We start from the raw sequence: 17,957 nt of genomic DNA on the forward strand, positions 1-17,957 counted from the left end.
GCAGTCTGCTCTGGATGGTTCCATCACGTGGAATGGTGGGGGAACTGGCCAATTGGATACACAGTTGGGTTGATGGTCGGAAGCAGAGGGTTGAGTGGAAGGTTGTTTGTCAGACCGGAGGCTGGGTCCATTGATGTTTGTTATCTATGATTTGGTTGAGAATGTACAAGGTATGGTTAGTAAGTTTGCAGATGACACTAAAATAAGTGGTAGCGTGATCAGTGAGGAAGTTTATCAGAAATTGCAGCAGGACCTTAATCAAGTGGGGAAGTGGGCCGAGAAATGGCAAATGGAATTTAATATAGATGGGTGATGTCTTACATTTTGGGAACTCAAATCAAGGTAGGAGTTTCATGTTGCATGGAAAGATCTTCAAGAGTGTAGTGGGCAGAGGGACCTTAGTGTTCAGGTGCATGGTTCTCTAAGAGTGGAGTCACAGGTAGACAGGGCAGTGAAGAAGGCTTTTTGCACAGTGGCCTTCATCAGGGAGGACATTGAGTATAGAGAAGCTGGGAAGTTATGTTGCAGTTATACTGGACTTTGGTCAGGCTGCACTTAGAGTATTGTGTTCAGTTTTGTCACATTGTTATAGGGAGGATGCTATTAAATTAGAAAGAGTGCAGAAGAAATTTTCAAGGACGTTGCCAGGACCCATTGGTCTGAGTTACAGGGAGAGTTTGGGCAAGCTAGGACCTTTTCTTTAGCGTGAAGGAGACTGAGGGAGTCCTTATAGAGCTGAATAAGATCACGATGGTAGGGTTAATGCTCTCAGTCTTTTTCCAAGGTGTAGAGAATCGAGGATTAGAGGGGATCAGTTTAAGGTTAAAGGGGAAGGAATAAAAGGGAACCTGAGGGGCCACTTCTTTACACAGATGGCTGGAACGTGGATGAGCTGCCGGCAGATATGGTTGAGGGGGTGACATTAACAACATTTCAAAAGCATTTGGATAAATATGTGGATAGGAAAGGTCTAGGATGATATTGGCCAACTGCAGGGAATTGGGGTTAGCGTGGATGGACATTTACAAGGTGGACTCGAACCCCTCTGTTAATTAAAACAAAACACCCAGAAAGGATCGCCTCAACTCGTAATCTGTTAAAATATGAGCGACACAGATCTCCTACATTCCACAATTTAAACAAAAATTAACAAGTTAGTTTCTTAACTTTAATAGTGAACACTAGAGGGTCTTCACAAATACAAGCCCCTCTTTTCTTAGCTACTTACTATCTGACTCTGACTCTGTCAAAATCTGCTGTTCCAACAACCCACATATGAAACATTACAATCTCAAGACCACACAGTCTCTATCTTCCCTGCTGTGTTCACTCTTCCAGCTGCTGATCTCCCTGGGTCATGTTTTTATTACATGAACATGTATCTTTGATAGAGAGTGTTTGGGATGGTCAGTTAGCACTCCTGCTCTACAGCAGTTACTCTGCTGTTGAATGGCAGTGGCTCTACCTCTAGTGTTCAAATGCTGAGTTTATATACTTCCAATGATACAATAATTCTCACATTTGATTGCTTTCCAGGTACCCAAACAATAATATTCAAATTCCGTTGCCTTCTGGTATCCTGAACGTTATTTAAACTCTCTGGTTGTGTTTGAATTGTTGTCAAAACAGCAACCAAAACCCAGGTATCATTTCCCAGCTAATTGTGACATATGGAACAATCTGACATTTAGCTGGCATCTGTGCTGTACTTTCTATTCAACAAAACCCGTTCTGTCTTAAAGTGACCTGACATGCTTTCGGCTTCATAACACCACCCACCTTCAGAAAAAAAAAGAACCATCAGAATGAAAAGATGGCTTCGTTTCTTTTCCTCGAATTCTTAATCCCATTATTATGAAATACAAAAGTATTAATCGCAGTTATATCATTCATATTAATTTTGCACACATATAAAACACTGGGATAAGTCAAATCTTATCAACACCTGTTTCTTTAAATCCGCGATAACACATCTGTTATCACATTTTAGGACCCACAGCATGTACATTGTGTAAGTTTAAAGTCAGCGTGATAAGACTCCAATGAAATATTCTCATATTCTGGTCTTTAAATATTCCAAAAAACGCGAGAGGTTTGTCGTTGTCCACAACCATCTCCGACAATTTATTTGTCACATAAACATTAAAATATTGTCAGGCCAGTGCGAAACTTAGTCATTCTTTTTCAGTAATAGAGATGTTGTTTTTTTTTCTGGTGGATATTGAGTTTTTTTGACAAGTAGCCAATTGGCCATTCAATCCCATCATCATCTTTCTGAATCAATACATCTCCGACCCCTAAATCCCGAGGGTTTCAAAATATTTGGTGCAGCTAAAACTGGAGCGGTGATTAATCCTGCTTTAAAATTCTCAAATGCCTCCTGGCATTTTACTGTCCACCACAATTCTGTGTTCTTCTTTATTAAGTCCATCAGTGGTGCCAATACGCTGCTGAAGTTTGGAACAAACTTCCGATAGAATCCACTCAGTTCCAAAAATCGAAGCACGTCTTTCTTCGAGGATGGTTGTGGAAATTCCTCAAAGCTCTTCGTCTTTGTGTTCCATGGGGTCAATCTTCCATGTCTAATGTAATGTCCCAAGAACGTCACCTCTGCCTTCGTGAATTCTGTTTTCTTTAAGGTTATTACCAAGTTTGCTTCTTGTAATCGTTCAACATGCTCTGCCAACTGTAACGTGTGAGCTTTCAATCACTTGCTAAAGGTCACTACATCATACAGATAAACTGCACAATTTGTTCATCTGACTGTAACTCTGTTCCTGAGTCACTAAACCTGGCTGTGAAGGGAATTCCTATCACTGGTGACAATACTAATACGTCATCCCCACAGGAAATCGTCAAAATTTCAGAGTTTTTATCTGCCACTTGCTTCATTCTATGCTGTGCCCTTCAGGTGCTGTTTAGCGAACTCACATACTCCATCTAATCTCTCCCTCACCTCACATACATAATCCGAGTGTGAGATCTCTGACTTCGGTCCTGTCAATTTATATTCAATTAATTTCAAAGGACCTCTCACTTCATGTACAAGTGTTAACTCAAAGGAAGTAAACTGAGTAGATTTATTTGGGGCAAATAATTTTTGTCCAATGGCAAACAATTCAATGAGACACCTTCATTCCAATCATTCCGGTAATCCTGACAGTACGCTGTTAATATGGTATTCAGCGTCTGATGATAACTTTCCAAGGCTCCCTGGGATTCAGGATGGGACGCCCTTGATTTAAAGTGCTGTATGCCTAAGCTATCCATGACTTCCTTAAACAGCTGAGCGGTAAAATGAGACCTTGGTCTGACTGAATCTCTCTGCGGAGCCCACAGTGAGTAAAGAAAGCTACCAACTCCTCCAACTCCCTTTTTACCTTCACACTCCATAATAGAATTGCCTCTGGAAATCTGGTAGACACATCCATTATGGCTAGCAAATAACGGTTTCCACTTTTATTTTAGATAGGGGAGCGACACAACTAATCATAACCTACGTGAAATGTTCTTCGAATGCAGGAATTGGTAACAAAGGTGCTGGTTTTATTACTGCCTGTGACTTACCTATCATTTAGAATGTTTGACATGTGCAACAAAAAAATAACCACGTCCTTGTGCATTCCAGTCCACTAGAAATGCCTCTGTACCTTAACCTGATTCTTCTGTCCACCTCGGTGACCCCCTGCAGTTAGTTTATGTGCTACCCGTAACACTGTACGTTACTGCTAACACAATATCGTGCACTTCAGCCCATTTCCCTTCTGTAGTAACCTATCGGGGTCTCCATTTTAATTTTATGATTCTATCTTTAAGTTAATAATGTTCGACAATATATTCTGATTCCTTTTCTGTGTTTGTGCGTGTGAATGTGTGTGTGAATGTGTGTGTATATATCTGTTGTAAGTCCATTAGCCTTTCAGGACTAAACCCCTCTGCCTGACCCTCTGCCTATTCAGGTTTTTCCTGCAAACAGGGGGTCAGTTCACTGCACATCAACTCCTTTGGCTTTTTTATTTCGGTTTTCCTTCCTGCTCTAACTTATGACAGTGGAATCTTGTTACTACACAGTCTGGAAAAAAAATCCTGGGTATTTTTCTTTTAACTCCCCAATTCCCTAGTTTTCCTTTTGCCTTCTCCAACACATGGGGTGCCACTCCCACCTTGGATCCTGTTAGATCTTTCACAAGAATAAACTGTATTCCTGGAACTGACACTCTGTTACTCACTGTCACTGTTACTTCCCCAACCTTGAATTGGCATTCCATCCTGATGTTACACAAGGGAATACTTAATTTCTAACCCCATTCCACAAATTGTCACGATCTTGATTAATATGACAGAAAGAGTGAAAATACTTTCATCTCTCACTATTAGAGGCCGAGAGAAAGTGAGGGCTGCAGATGCTGGAGGTGAGAGTTGAAATGTGTGGGGCTGGAAAAGCATAGCCAACCAGACAGCATCTGAGGGGCAGAAGAGTTGACATTTCAGGCATAAATTCTTCATCAGGAAAGTGGGAGGTGGGGTAAGGGAGGGGGAAGGGGGCCGAGAAATAAATAGGAGAGTGGGAGTTGAGCTGGGTGTACGATAGCTTGGAAGGCGATAGGTAGATGCAGGTGGGGTGTGATGGTGATAGCTCGGAGAGGAGGGTGTTGTGGATAGGTGGTAGGACAACTAGAACCCTCAAACTAGAACCATCATCAACGTTGACTTCACCAAATTCCAAATCTCCCTTCCACCAACCTCTCCCATATCCAACCGTTCAACCTAGCACTGCCCTCTTGAACTGTCCTAACTGGCCATCTTCCTTCCCACCTACCGACTCCATCCTCCCAACCGACATATCACTTTTACTCCAACCTACATCTTCTTATCGCCTTCCCGGTGACCCTCCCACCAGCCCAGCTACTACCCTCGTATTTATCTTTCAGCCCCCTTGTCTCCCCCCCCCAAATTCCTGACGATGGGTTTCTGCCTGATATTCAATTGTCCTGCTGTCTGGATGCTGCCTGATCTTTTGTGCTTTTCCAGCGTCTCTCTTCTCAACTATTAGAGACTGAGCAGATCCCATATCTCACAAAATTATAACTTCTTGTCCTTCTCCCCCGATCTTTCTGAGTAAACTTTATCTACAGAGGTGAATTCTTTCAGAGATCACGTACCGACTCCATACCCAGACCCTGCCTCGGCTCTGCACTCTCCTGCGGCTCCTCCGCTCTACTTGGGGTCTCCTTTACCAGTTTCACTAATTCCACTGGGCTTAGCCTCTACTACCACATCGTTCCCCAAAGTGCCTTCCTTCAACGACCATCACAGTGTGTCCCAGCTTACTTCAATGAAAACACCTTTTCCCAGTGCCCTCCTTAAACCATCAGCACTGTCATTTTCTGTGTTCCACTCCTTTATACTGAGAACACCTGAGGCCTTTCACCTCCTTTCAACCCCTTTGGGCTTCTTTTTTCACCTGTGGTAAACTATTGTGCGCTACTGTTTGCTTTGTAATGTGTGAACTTCCCTTCTCCCAATTTCTATCCCTCATAGCATGTAAATTCTCCCGGAAGCTAAATTTCATCTCATGCACCAATGCATATTTACCTGCCATTTCTGCCGCGCTTCTCGCTTCTTGAACTTTCTGTTCGTGCACATGAATTCTTACCATCTCTGGAAGTGAGTCTTTAAACATCTCCAGCATAATAATCTCCCTTCGAGCCTCACAGGTCTTATCTGTTTTTAAGTCCAGCACACAACTATCAAAATGACTGCAGTTAATTCCTTCAGACTTAACATAAGTCTGACCTGGTTCCGTCTCTATTTTTATGAACCTCTGTCTACATGCTTCTGGTACCAATTCATAGCCAATCAAAATAGCCAATTTGACATCTGCATAATCTCTTGATCCCTCATCTGACATCGCTGTACATACCTCACCAGCTGTGCCCACCAGCTTAGTCTGAACGAGCATTACCCACAAGTTCACTGGACATGTCATCTGCCGAGTCATTTTTTTCAAATGAAAAAAAATGTTTTGACATTTTTCTCACCGAAATATGGCAAGGTACTAATATAGTTGTATACTTCCCGACGTTCTCCCTTCATCTCCATCCTGTTAATTTAACTTTCTTGTCTAATTCCCAACTTCTGAATCTCAAATTCTCTCTCTCTTTCTTTTTCCTCTCCTTCTCTTTTTTCTCTCTCTGTTTCCGTCTCTTTCTTTATCTTCTAACTTCAGTTGCCATATTTGCAATTTAAGTTTTTTCTAACTCGCCTGCACTTGTCTGATTCTTTGATACATCAAAGTGCTTGACCAACTCCATTACAATTTCAGCTTTCCTTTTGTCCCTGGTTAAACCCAATTCCAACCTATTTGCTAATTCTAAAAAATATCCTGCTTCTGTCTTCTAAACTTTCTTGGCAAATTTGGGAACCTCTTTAGTAATTTTAAAAGCCTTTTCCCTCACTTTTAATTTAAACAACCACCAGTAAACAAATTTAAACAGATTTTCAGACCGGTTTTATTTGAAGATCTAGGTCACTAATTGCAACGTGTTGGAATTTGCTGGGACATTTTGTACCTGAAATCTGTTCAAATCTGTCCCAGTCCATTGCGGCATGGCCCCAAACTGTGGAGACATCTATGTCGAGGACTTCTGTTAATTAAAACCACAAACCCAAAAAAGCTCACCTCACCTCGTAATCTGTTAATACATGAGTGACAAAGAACTCCCAAATTCCACTAATAAAAGAAAAATAACAGTTTGTACGTATGCAAGTTAGCTCGCTGTGCTTGAAGGTTTGTTTTCTGATGATTCGATACTATGACTAGGTAATATCATCAGTGAGAGTCTCTGCTGAAGTGCTGGTGGTATGTTGCGCCTCTCTATTTTTAGGTCTTGGGTTCTTAAGATGGGTGATGTTATTTCCAGTTCTTTTGTTTTACAAGAGAAGGTCGATAGGATCTAAATTGATGCGTTTATTGATGGACTTCTGGTCAGAATGCCATTCCTCTCAGAATGTCCTTGCGTGTCTTAGTATATGTGTACTTTGTCTCAGTCAAAGTGGTGCCCTTCTTTGTCTGTATGTATGGAACATAGTGATAGTGCGTCATGTCTTTTGGTGGCTAGTTGGTGGTCATGTATCCGCGTAACACAACAACAGGACAGTTTCAATGGTGGAACAATGATTTTATATACACTGTTTTATCAATATGTGTGTGCAGATAAGTTACATTTTTCATATGTGCACAACACATTCTAAATGAACAACGGAGACACAGTTAACAAAAAGTGATGCATATGATGTAAAGAATTTATAAAACATTAAAACATCATTTGATTCTCATCTAAAATGATATGTTCCCCTTCTCTCAACGATCCCTCCTTTTCTGGAATTCTCCACTCCAATCTCTCCTTCTTATCAGGATGTGTATTATAAACTCTTGCTTCTGGTGTCCCAAATTATTTCAGTTAATCCCCTTTCTACCAGAATTCAATATATTGGCCTGTTGGATATTTTCCAAAGCTAGTGTCTGTCATCTTATTGGAAATAAAAATTCTGGCATCAGAGCCAGCATTTGAACACATTGCTCTGTTGTCCATGCACTGTACAAAGGACCACAGCACACAGGAATTGCCAAAACATTGAGGGATGTGCATCTACTTCTTTCGATGATCTAGTTTTCTCATTTTTCACATTTCCTCATCTATGTTGTCTCGCTCTTTCTCTCTTTGTATCTAGTTAAGAAATTTATCAATTATTCTTTGCGTCTCTTCTCTCAAAGCTCCTTCTTTCGGTTTATATCTATTGCTCTCTTCTTGATGTAATGTGATTATAAATGTGCAATGTAACTTCAAAGGCATGCGGGAGGATCTGGCCAGAGTTAATTGGAAGGGGAGCCGAGCAGGGCAGACCATTGAACAGCAAAAGCAGGAATTTCTGGGGATATTTTGGAGGATATCAGAAATTCATCCCAAAGGAGATAAAACATACTCATGGCAGGACAAGGCAACCATGAGTAATAAGGCATCAAACCAAAAAAAGAAACATACAATGTGGTGAAGATGATTGGGAATCCAGAGAATTCATTGGCTCTGAAACTACATAAGGCTGGCATCACTGACACTACAGAGCTCTTAATCATGGTCAGGGAGAGAAACAGAGGAAACACATTCACTTTAAACACACAAGATGGTATTACTCAAGGAAAAAGATTCAGATGAATTAAACAATTGAATTAAAATCAGTTAATTGGTTTTGCAGAATGTGTCACATTGAAAGCATGACCCGGGAAGAGGCCCTCAGAAAAATGAGAGTATGAAAATGGAAGTGTTACCACATCAGAAACCAGTGTAGGTCACTGAGTACATGACTGATGGGTGAATGGGTCTCGATGTGAACTAAGGGACAGACAGCAGAATTTCATTGCAGATATTGCAGCTCAAAACTGCGTTTTTATGTAGTGCTGTAGACTACAGCAGCAGGAGAAGCAGAACAGCATTCAACCACAACCTGTAACTTTTAGCCTCGAATAATTTCCTCAGTCTGCCATTGCCATCAATACGATCTATGTTTCAGTAATGACTGTGAGTGAACATGACTGGGTCAGAACCACGTGAACCTAAACCTGATGCTAACCCATTAAAGCTACCACATTTGACCAACAGATCTGATCGAAGCTCCGCAATCCTGTCACACTCTGACATAAATGGTGATGGATGATTAAACAAATGACTGGAGCAAAGGGCTCCACAAATATCCCCATCCTCAGTAATCGAACAGCTCTGCACATCAGTGTAAAAGACCAGGATGTGGTAGCTGCACCACCCTCAGCCAGAAGTGTGGAGTTGATGATCCACCTCACCCTCGCCATGATCGTCACAGAATCACAGATGCCCGTCTTCAACCAATTGAATTTGATGTTCGTGACATGAAAAAACAGCTGAACACAGTACGTACGAAAAAGGCAATGGTCCCTGACCCCATTCCTGTAATAGGACTGAAGACTTGTGCTGCACAACAAGCCGTGTCCCTGGGGAAACTGTTTCATTCCAGCTCCAACTCTGACATCTCCCTGGTAATGTGGAAAATTACTCAACTATGTCCAGTTCCTAAGAGGATTATAATTACAATCTGACCAGTTACCTCCCCCTCAGACCCACCTCGACAGTCAAATTGGTGGGAGTTCTTTTTGACAGAGTTATCAAACAGCACAGAAATAACCTGCTCAGTATGATTTCAGATAGGTCCCCATGTAGAGATGGTGCTGCTGTGGAAAGGTCACTGGATTACTAATCCAGACCAGGCTAACGCACTGGCAGCTGGTGGAAGTTAAACACAATTGACAAAATATTAGGATGCAAAATCTGGTGTCCGTAAATAGTGACCTTCAAGCCAATGTCGATTGTTCACACCAATTTGCTTCACAAATGTACTTTCAGAAAGTGAATCTCCCGTGCTTTCCTGGTCTGGCCTAAACGTGACTGCAGGCACACAGAATGTGATAAGCTCTTCAATGGTCTCTGAATCCGCCAAACAAGACATTCTATTGTATGAAACTGTTCCGAGGTCTAAATGATAAAACCGGATAGAACACCCGGCCACAGCCTCAGTATCGGAAAAAGGGAATGAGAAACACAGTCCTGTTGACCCTGCAGAGACCTCCTTCCTAACATCTGAGAGCTTGTGACAACATTTACAGACTACATAGAAACATCGGGAATGGAGTAGGTCATACAACACATTGAGCCTTCCCCATTTCAGTTCATGTTCAAATATGTACACAATGCACTTTTACCACACACTGTACACATCCCTTAATGTGATTAACTGTGGGAAGCTATAAAGTTGGAAGTGCACTAGTCCCTTTGGTCTGTCGCGTTTGCTACCCAATTCAATATAATGATACGTGGCCCTTTATTTCCATATCGTTCTCCTTCTCTCCCACCATTCCTTTACTGTCTCTAAATCCTTATTTATATTCAGTGTCTTGGCTTTCAGGTTCGAGTGCATTCCCCAGGTTCACCAGTCGCTGAGTGCAGACATTTATTGTCATCTCATTGCAGAATGGTTTGTCTGTACTTAATACTGTGGACCCTTGTTTTAGACACCACAGCCAGGGGAATTATTATCCCTGCTTCCAATCCATCTCACCCTGTCAGATCTTTATATATCTCATTGATATCTCCACCCATTTTCCTAAACCCCATGGAATGCAGGCCCAGTCGCCCCAAACTCTGCTCCCACAACAAGCCTGTCATCCTAGAGATCGGTCTGGTCATCCTTCACTGCTCTCCCTCAATGTCAGGTTTGTCCTTTATTATGTACCGAGACCAAATCTGCACAGAATACTGCACAGTGTTTGAGATAGGGTCACACCAAAGCCATCTGCAGCTGCAGTAAGACACGCTTACTCCTGGACTCAAATCCCCCTGAAATGAAGGTCAGCACATCATTGATCTTCCTATATGGTTCTTGCTCCTACAATATTGCTTTCAGTGACTGGTTTACAGGGAGATCCAGATCCTTTGCAATGTTGTAGCTCCCCAGTTGGTAGGTCTATATACACTGGGCAGCGTGTGAATGCCATTCCCAGTATTGCCTTGGGGGTTCAGACCTCACTGTGCTGCAGGGACCTCGGAGGGCTGCGCAGAAGGAAACACAAAAAGGCCCATACGTCGCTTTTCAGATCAACATGTTTCAAACGATCCCTTTTCAAATGAAAAGCTGCCAATCTCTTGTTCCCACCAAAGGGCACACTGTCACCTCTACCCACCTTGCTCTCAATCTGCCACGTATTTATCCATTCACTCCACTTGTCTTCGTCATCTTGAAGCTTTTTTACAACCTCCTCACCCACTCGCAATCCAACATCCTTTAGTTCTATCAGCAGGTTGGGATATATTGTATTTGATTCCCGCAACCAAATGTTTAATGGGTATTGTGAACAGATGGGACACGAGCACCGATACCTGTGATCCCTCAGCAACCTTCCTCTGTTCAAAAAATCTGGTTTTTCAATTAATTTATTTTGTGAATCTGGGTGTGACTGGCTGGGCCAGCATTTATTTCCTGTCCCTAGTTGCCCCTTGAGAAGGTGGTGGTGAGCTGCCTTGTTGAACCGCTGCAGGCCACTATGGATTCAGTGATGGTAACACCATCGAATGCCAAGGGCAGTGTTTAGATTGCATTTTAGTGGTGATGGTCACGGTCTGGCAATTGTGTGATGTGAATATTACTTGCCACATGTCAGCCTGGATACTGTCCAGATCTTGTTGCATTTGGACATAGACTGCTTCAGTCTCTGAGGAGCCACAAATGTTGCTGAATATTGTGCAATCATTGGCGAACATCCCCACTTCTGACCTTAGAATAGAGGTAAGGTCATTGCTCAAGCAGCCCTGAAGATGTATGGGCCTTGGCCACTGCCCGAGGAACTCCTACAGACTTGTCCTGGAGCTGAGTTGACTGACCTTTATCAACCATGACCACCTTCCTACATGTTAGGTATGATTCCAACCAGCAGGGAGTTTCCCTCTGATACCCATTGATTCCAGTTTTGCTAAGGCCCCTTGATACCACACTTGGTCGAAGGCAGCCTTGATTTAAAGGGCTATCACTCTCACCCCACCTCTGGAATTCAGCTCTTTTGTCCATGTTTGAACCACGGTAATGAGGTCAGGAGCTGAGTGGCCCTGGTGGAGCCCAAACTGAGCGTCATTGACCAGGTTATTCCTGAGCAGGTACTGCTTAAAAGCACTGAGACCTTCCACCACTTTACTGATGATCGAGAGTAGACTGATGGGTTGGTAATTGGCTGGATTGGATTTGTTCTGCTTTTTATATACAGGAGATACTTGGGGTAATTTTCCACATAATCGGGGAAATGTAATTGTTGTAACGGTATTGGAACAGCTTGGTGAGGGCAGTGACAAGGTCTGGAGAACAACGTTTCAATACTATTGACAGAATGTTGTCAGAGTATGTACCCTCTAGGGTATCCAGTATCTCCAACTGAATATAGATATCGCATGGAGTGAATCAAATTGGCTGATGGCTGGTAACTGAATTGGTGAGGACCACTGGAGGAGGCCAAGATGGATCATCCACTCAGCACTTCTGACTGAAGATTGTTGCGAATGAGTGAATGTTATCTTTTGCACTGAAGTGCTGGGCTTTTCCATCATTAAGGATGGGGATACTTGTGGAATCTCCTACTCCGATGACTTGTTTAATTGTCCATAACTATTCTCAACTAGAAGTGGAAGGACTGCACAGCTGAGATCTGATCCATTGCTTGTGGAATAACTTAGCCTGTCTGTCACTTACTGCTTATGCTGTCTGGCGCACAAGTAGTCCTGTTTGGTGACTTCATCAGGCAGACACCTCATTGTCAGGTATGCCCGGTGCTGCTCCTGCCATCCTGCACACTCCATAGAACCAATGTTGATCCTCTGGTTTGATGGTAATTGTTGTGAGGAGGATATGCCAAGCCATGAGGTTGTGCTGGAGTACAATTATGCTGCTATTGATGACCCGCAACACGTTATGGAAATCCAGATAGATCTGTTCGAAGTCTGTCCCAGTTAGCACGGTGATAGTGCCACCCAAAATGGTGGAGGTTATTCTCAATGTGCAGGTGTGACTTTATCTCCAAATTAACTATGCGGTGGTCATTCTTACCGACACTGTCATGGACAGATACTTCTGCAGCTGGCAGATTAGTAAGGCTGTGGTCAAATATGGCTTTTCCATCTTGTGGGTTCCTTCACCACCTGCCGTAGACCCAGTCTATCAGTTATATCCTTTAGAACACGGCCAGCTCAATCAGTAATGCTGCTGCTGAACCACTCTTTTTGTGGACATTGACATCCCTAACCCAGAGTACATTTTGTGCCTTTGCCACCCTCAGTGCTTCCTCCAAGTGTTGGTCAGCATGGAGGAGTACTGACTCATCAGTTGGGAGAGGCTGGTACATGGTAATCAGCAGGAGGTTGCCTTTCCCATGTGTAAACTAACGCCATGAGAGTTCATGGAATACAGAGTCACTGTTGAGGACTCCAAGAGCAATTCCCTTCCAACTGTATCCCACTGTGCCACCACTTCTGCTTTGTCTGACCTGCTGGTGAGACAGGAGATATCCGGGAAGGTGATGGGGTGTCAGGGATATAGTCATACTCACAGAATCTTACCTTAAATACAATGTAAGGCTGTTGCTTCACGTGTCTGTTTATTTCTATTCACTGTTTCCTGCCAGTTGTCCCATTCTGGAAACATGACCATATATTTGCCCCAGTCCACTAAGATTTGAATTTGCAAATTAGGCTGGGAGCTTTATCAACATTTTTCTGAAAATCCACTTGTTTTACATCCATTGTTTCTCTTTCATTTGTCTCCTAGTCTGTTTCTCAAACATAATTCCCATTTCATAAATCTATGTTAGTGTTGACTATGACCATTCCTTTCAGTCCCAATGATGTCTCCCAAACCATTTATTTACTATGTTCTGTGTTCCATGTACTATTTCGTTTTCCAGACCAGACTTGGTTTTCCTGGTATTGTCAGAAAGTTCTGTAAAGACAGAACTGAAGTTGTGGATTCATAGTTTTGCCATTTCCCTGTTTCCCATTCTCCATTCTCTGGTTTCAAACTGGAAGGAAACTGCACTGTTTTTTCATACTTCTCACATTGACATAATTTGACAAGCTATAACAGTTCACTCTTATAACCTTGTGAACATTATCTTCAGAAACCCATCAATTCCTATCTTAAGCTGCTCAGCTCCACATCAGACACGCACAGGAGCATCGTCTCTGTACCAACAGAAATACAGCACGATCTATATTAGTCCCACTTTCCAACACCAGGCACATAGCCTGGAATGTTATGAAAGTTCCAAATGCTCGTCCAAGTACTTTTAACAGTTGAGAGGTTAGCCGTGATAATTCCCCACTCAGGAAGTACATTCCAGACCTCAACACCCTCTGGGTGAAAAAAGTAATCTTTAAATCCTCTCTGAAACTCAAACCCTTCACTTTAAAAGTGATGCCCCTTGTTCTTGACCCTCTGTCTAAAAGGAACAGTTGTTGTCTGTCCACCCTGTCCATGCCCCTTGTTAACTTATCCTTCTGAATCACAACCCCCTCAGCCTCTCCGTCCAAAGTAAACAATCCGAGCTTATCTAGCCTCTCTCCATAGCTGATATGCTCCATCCCAGGGAATATCCTGGTGAATCTCCTCTGCAAACCCCTCCAGAACAATCACATCCTTCCTGTAATGAGGCTCCCAGAATGACATACAGTACTCCATCATGGACTAAACCAAGCCCTGTATAGCACTTATAATCTACTCCCTGCTTAATAAACGCTACACCCAAGGTTCAATTCTCAACTAGTCCATTACCCTGTTCAGTCACATTCAGGGATGTGTGGAGAAATACCCTCTGAGCTTCCCAGTGTGCTGCCAATCGTTGTGTACACCCCATGTCTGGTTCCTCCTTCCAAAGTACATCACCTCATATTTATCAGGATCACATTCCATCTGCCATTGATCTGCCGATCTGATCATTCCACTTGTATTTTCCTGTAAAATCAGAACTTCCTCCTCACTGCCAACCATTCGGCCAATCTTTGTGTCAAACACAAACTTACTTATCACAATTCCCACCCCTCCACCCACTCCCCCTCCAGATTCACATCTATACCATTTATGAATGCTACAAACAATAAGGGACACAGCACTGATTCCTGTGGTGCACCAGGGAACACTGGTCTCCAGTCACACAAACAGCCTTCTCCCACCACCCTCTGTCTCCTGACACTAAGACAAATTTCGTTGTAACTTTTCAAGTTATCCTTGATACTCTGAGATTTTACTTTATGTTTTTCAGTTTCCCATTTGGAACTTTGTCAAAGGCATTGCATCAAAACTAAATAAGCGACCTCCTCAAACTAATTCAATCAAATTCATTTGATGTGACTTCACTCTGATAAAGTCATGATGATTATCCCTGATCAAACCTTGTGACTCTGATTGGAGTTCGATTTTCTCCTTCTCTATTTTCTCCAGTAGTTTCCTGAACAGTGATCTAATACTCGCTCATCCATTGTTACCTTGGCAAATCTCTACCACCCTTACTGTGAAGTGGAATCATATTAGCTGTTCTCAAGTCCCTCTGGCACCTCCCCTGTGGTCAGATTCCAATTATGTTTCCTCCCTTGACTCCAACATTATCCAGACCTATGGATCGGTCCAATTTTATACCAGACACAGCCTCAAACCCCCGCTCGTATTTTACATCAATCTGTTCAAGAGCTTTCCAGTCCATCTTCTCGAATTCTGTACCTGCATCCTCCTTCTCCCAAGTAAAACAGCTGTGATGTTTACATGTAACAATCTATCAATGTTCTCCGGGTTGACACACTGATTGCCCCCCTTTGGTTTCTAACGGATACTAACTATTTGCTGATTATTCTGTTCTACTTGCCCGTGTAGAATACCGTGAGATTCTCCCTAATCTCGCCTGCTTGCACTTCTTCATGTCCCTCTGTTATTCAGTCCCCTCTATGTTCCTAAGTTTCTAAGTTTCACTACAATCACCTCTCATCTTTTGAAATTCGAGATCACAGGCTGAGTTTCCCCATCAGACAATCTTGCCATTTTATGGATTAATCTGGAGAATACCTTTCGCAGTTCCTCTGTAGTCAGTATATTCTATCTTAGATTGGGTCTCCAAACGGTACGCAATACTCTAAGTTTAGTCTCAGCAACACTGTATGCAGCTGGTGCACGACATCTTCTATATTCCAATTACATTCACATGAATGTAAATCTAATTTTTAGTTTCCTATTTGCATGCGTTCTTCCCAATTCCTTTCACTTTAACTTTCCTTATGATGTCAGTGGGAGAGTTCTTAAAGAAAGATCCTCCTGAATATCTAACGATCCGTTATCCATTAGCTCCTTGTTGCCTACGTCCACAAGAATCATCTTCAAACCATTCCAAAAAATGTTTGCCACGTATGGTTTTCATTTCATCGATGCATTATCATCCTCCCCAGTTTTCCAATTACCTTCTATATATCCAGTAACACGTTCTTTGTAATTCAGCCCAAGAGACACCCGACCGCGGAGTTAACTGATCGGTAGTTCACCACACTCCATCTTCATCCTTTCTTAAACTGTTGGATAATACTTATAACTTTTGCCATGTCCAGATTGGCTAAACATCTTTCCGGAATGTATTGGAAAATAACGTGAAAATCTGCGATGCAATCAATATGCCGTTTGCTGCTTCCTCCGAAATTCTTGTATGAAGTACATCTGATCTGTCAGATTTATAGATACTCAATCCAGCTTTCTTTTCAAAGATGACCTCAACACTGATAAGAATGGTCTTAAACTTTACTTACACAAGTCCCATGGCCACTTGGTATTTCTGGGAGAATTTCTGGATATTCTGCCTTGAAGATAGACCCAAAGAAATTGTTTCTTTCCCCTGTGATTTATCTGTTCTCTACAATAAATTACCCTGTCCGCACACCTACTGTTCCACATTTGACCTTGTTTTTAGTTTTGTTTCATACACTGATGTACGTTTTTTTAAAGCAGTCTTTATGTTTTTTTAGCAGTCTTTATGTTTTTCTTTTGTTTGCATGCTGTTTCGCTTTTTGATTTCCTTCTCATTTTCTTGGTCATCCTTTACTGGGTCCTACATTTCTCTGAATCCACTGGCTTACAACAACACTTGGCATTTTTCTAAGCTGCCTCCTTTGACCGAATAGGTAGTTAAAGGTGAGACTGAAAGGGTTAGGTCGGAGAGGAGGGTGGACCAGATTGATGGGAAGGAAGATGAACACATAGGAACGTTCAAAAGGGGGAGTGTGCTGAGTTGGAATATTGGACTGGGATAAGGTGGAGTTAGGGGAAATGGGGAAACTGGTGAAATCTACATTAATCCCCTGTGGTTGGAGGGCCCCAAGGTAGAAAAGGAACCTTTCTTCATCCATGCTTCGGGTGGTTAGGGTTTGGTGATGGAGGAGGCCCAGGACTCTCATGTCCTTGGCAGAGTGGAAAGGAGAGTTAAAGTGTTTAGCGACAAGGTGGTGGAGATGGTCAATGTGGCTGTTCCAGCGATGTTCTCTGAAATGATCCACGTATGTCTCGCCAATGTAGAGAAGACCACACTGAGTTTAAAGGATGCAGTAGATGAGGCGTTCTGTCTCCCTTCATCACCTATCACTTTCACACCACCTTCATCTCCCTATCGCATTCCTAGCTACCTGCCTCCTGCCACACCCCCTTCTCATTTATCTCTCAGCTGCCTTGACCCAGAAGCCTCATTCCTGATAAAGGGTTGTACCCGAAATGACAATGCTCCTGCTCCTAGTATGCTGCCTGACTGTGCTTTTCCAGCGCCACTGATCTCCAGCAGCTGCAGTGCCCACTTTGTCCTCACATCTTCAGTGCTTGCATGATTCAGATTTATAACAGTTACTTCAAATAAAACAAAAACTACCGTTTACTCAAACAGCAGAAAAGAAAAACAATGCGTTGTGTTCACTGTTCCCAAAAGGTCCTTTACAGCAAAGTTTTCAATTATCTTTTCTGATCATCCAACACCAATTTCTAAATAACCTGATCTCTAGCTCAGTGCTCGACAAAAAGTTAATGCCAGATATCTAACACATGCTCATGAAATCCATTTTTCCCAACATTAGCATTCAGTTGGGTTAACACAGTTTAGATATAATGTAAACAGGACATTATTACTGCAGTAGCCACAAATGTGTATATCTTATTTTCCTGTTTTATAACATGTCCAGCAAGTGTTTTGCAACTTTCACTTTGATATCTAACTCCCATCAATGTTTCCTTCTGCTTGCTGTTTTTATGCTCCACCTTACAAGATTCTGTAAAATCTGAGTGACGTGGACTTTGGGGAGATTAGTCGTAGAGATCATCTT

The sequence above is a fragment of the Chiloscyllium punctatum genome, chromosome 6 (genome assembly GCF_047496795.1).
Source record: "Chiloscyllium punctatum isolate Juve2018m chromosome 6, sChiPun1.3, whole genome shotgun sequence".
Classification (NCBI taxonomy): Eukaryota; Metazoa; Chordata; class Chondrichthyes; order Orectolobiformes; family Hemiscylliidae; genus Chiloscyllium; species Chiloscyllium punctatum.